A 3685-nucleotide genomic window follows, 5' to 3' on the forward strand; every position below is an offset into this window, starting at 1 on the left:
TCCATCAGAAATTTTTCAAATTGCTCCCGTGTAAAAATGCTCGCTTTCTTAGGCCTATAGCCAACATTTTTTCTCTTCAAATACGCGATCAAAGTTGAAAACTTGGAAATATCAATGCCATCATAAAGAAAAACGGTGGATTTAATCATTGAATATTCTGCCCAGAGGCTTCCAGGAGCTTTCAACTGCATATGTCTTTGAACGAAATATGCCAATAGAGTCTTTTCTTCGATTCTTAAATTCTTGCCTTCGCACCATTTTTTAAAACTTCGGTAGGTATTTTGATAACGGATTTTGGATTTTTCGGGAATAATTGCGGAACACCCTTCTTCCCAAGCCCGTTCAATTTCTTCAAATTCACTTTCGCTCATATTATAATTTATAATAATCAAAATTGTACTTAAAATTATTGACAACTAAATAAAAACTCAATTCTCCATTGTTGTTATGCACCCTAGTTACTACCTAACAACCAAAGTATCTATCTTGATAAAATGAATGAAACTAGTTAATATGACGAAAATGTTTAATTTTATAATTTATAATGGTATCAATCGTGCAAAAAACGTTATAAGCCTGTCGAACGTTAAGGGTAACTGATCTCAGACAATAATTGGATGAGGAGCGGAGCGACGACAATTGTCTTCGATCGGTATAAAACCCTTACCGTTCTCCATACTTAATATACTATTTTGATAGTATAAACGTCACTGTCAGTGTGGCGAATTACCGACGCACTGTTGCCTCACTTTTGAAAGTTCGCAGAATTTTTGCAATATTGGACCGCGTTTGTTGCCACCTGTTGATCGCTACTGTATCACCTTAAGTAATTGAAGCGTTTATTTGAAACACAACACTTGTACAAAAATGAAAATTTTGGAAAATCAACTAAAATTGCCCAGCTTTAATTTATTTCAAATCTTACTTTTATTAAAACATTCATTGGAAGGAATGTGGATATCAAAATAATTGTACAAACTTACCAAAATATATTCGAAAATAGAGATGTATTGTGTTGTACATATAGTTTTTGTTATGCTGAACTATTTTTAATACAAAAGAAACAAACATCACATTACTACTATCAAAGAATGCACACAACTGATAAATTTAAGGATAAGATCATTCACACTTACAACTACCGTTGACTAGGATGGGACAAGTGTTGTTTTTACAAAAAAAAAACGCATGGACATCTGTTGTTTTTCTAAAACTATCAAAATTTTCTATGCAATGTGAACCAAATGTGTGAACTGGAGAAATAAACTACTGTTCTATAAGAACAATACATAAAGTCGAATTTTCGAAAAATGGACATGTGTTGTTTTTCAAATAAACGCTTAGCTAGAACGGCTGAAGCTACAGAAATCGGTACCTATAGTTAATAATATACGTAACGAAATAGTAATGTTTGGAAATGAGTGGACTAAGTTATTTTTTGCAATGGTTTTTTGCTTCAAAAAATATTTAGTTTTGAATTGGATATTTATTTAACTTTGCCGAGTCACGACCTTGCCCATATGGACGGCGCGTCCCTGCTTGTTACCTCCTTAAGCTTGTCATGCACGGGGAGCTATATACTGTAATATATATTATATCACATCGCTCTCTATAGTAATGAGTGAGCCTGCACACACGGAACCATTAGTTCCGTGTCTCCAGGCTCACTCTTTACTATAGAGAGTGATATGATATAATATACATAATATATTACAGTATAGCTCCCCTTTCATGACAAGCTTAAGGAGGTAACCTGTAGCCTAGGCTATATATTATAAAAAAAATCACTGAGATGGGCATCAGGTTTAGGAAATTCGAGACATCAAAAATGCACCATTTTTAAGGTGGTGCGTTAATTTCTTGGAGAAGTGTAATTGTAATTTAATGTAAATAATGTAATATCCAATAATTGTAATTTAATATAAGATGTAATATAAGTTCCTTAAAAAATGTATTTTTTATTTCCCACAATACATTCTCCACAGGTCTAAATATCGTCGCTAGACGTCCACCGAACGTCCTCTCAGGACGTTAGATGGACGTTCGGCAGCACGACATTGGACCAAACTGGGACGTCCTATGAAGGTCCAATTGACGTCCACCGAACGTCCCCTCGGACTTTAGGTGGACGTCCATTGGATGTTAGATGGACGTCCATTGGACGTTTGACAACGTGGCATTTGGACCAAACTAGGACGTCCTGTTAAGGTCCAATTTACGTCCCCTAGGACGTCCGATTAAGGTCTAATTTACGTCCGATTAAGGTCCAATTTACGTCCCCTCGGACCTTAGATGGACGTCCAATGGACGTTCGGTAGCGCGACATTTGGACCAAAATAGGACGTTCCTCGGACGAAAACGGACGTCCAAGAGACGTCCCTAAAGTCCGTGAAGGACGTCCTTGTGCTATTAGGGTATTAGGTAAGGGTTGAAGAGCTCCTTTATAGGATAATGCTACTGTTTTATATACGTTAAAAGAGAGTAAATTAGAATCGGACCAGATTTTTACTGTGAGTAGATCAGAAGTTATAATAGTAGTATGAAGAGTTTCGATATTTGAGTTTCTCAAAGTGATACTGATATCACCAGCAAAAAAAAATTTTCGATCGATTTTTAAACTAGTGATGTCACAAGATAAGGAAAAGTAGAAGACCCATTACTGAATCTTGTGGTACCCCACATAAAATATTTTTGAGATATATTATTACTGATAAATGTAGGTTCCGTGCCTCTATTTAAGATATACAAATATTTTCTAATAATATAGTAAATTTAACATTTAAAGTAAATGTTAAAGCGGTAACGATTAGTTTCATTTAGGGTGCTAAATAGAGGGAGATTTTTACGATTTTTTTTTACCAAAAAAAAAGCGTATCCAACTTGTTTATTTTTGATGCTAGAAAATCTTGTAAAAAATAAGAATAAAACTTTGTTTAAATACTTTAAAAAAGTTTTTCCTGAAAATTGCTTAATTTTTTTCGGTGATCTCACGTTGAAATATTCGATTTGAAATTAGACGAATAAACACGTATTTTCATGAGCTACAACTTTGCTTTTACTCGGTTTATACACTTTACTGATGCAATATTTTTTCGTCTTTTTATAAGCTACACTTTTGCTAAGAATATTTTTTTGATAAAATATTTACCTTTTTGAGTTATTTGCGAAAAACCGTGTGAAAACGTAGTTTTTTTTTGTCGAAAAATAAACATTTTCAATCGCAAATATCTCGTTAAGTATTGACTTACGAAAGTTGCTTATAATCAGTCAATTTATCCATTTTCGGGCTAATCTTGAACCAGTGGTGTCATGGTGTGGGAACGCGTGGGAACGCCGTTCCCGCACTGGTTAAGAAAAGAAAAAAAAATAATAGAGAATTTAGGTTTTGTAAACAAAAATTAGCAGTGCGTTCCGGCACTGCGTTCCCGCACTGCTAATTTTGCCATGACACCACTGTCTTGAACGTATGTTTTTTCACCCCCTAGAAGGGGCAACTCTGTCACCCCCAAATAAAAGCAACCAATAGCACAAATTCAACTTTGAAGTGGAGGGTAAGTAGAACCTAAATCCAAATTTTCATGCAATTCGGAGTTGCCCCTGAAAATTACACGCCAAAACGGTCATTTAGTGGGCTAAAATTGTACCTTCAACATATTTTACAATACTAACAAAATAAAATACCAAA

This window comes from Diabrotica virgifera, chromosome 2 (genome assembly GCF_917563875.1).
Source record: "Diabrotica virgifera virgifera chromosome 2, PGI_DIABVI_V3a".
Lineage (NCBI taxonomy): Eukaryota > Metazoa > Arthropoda > Insecta > Coleoptera > Chrysomelidae > Diabrotica > Diabrotica virgifera.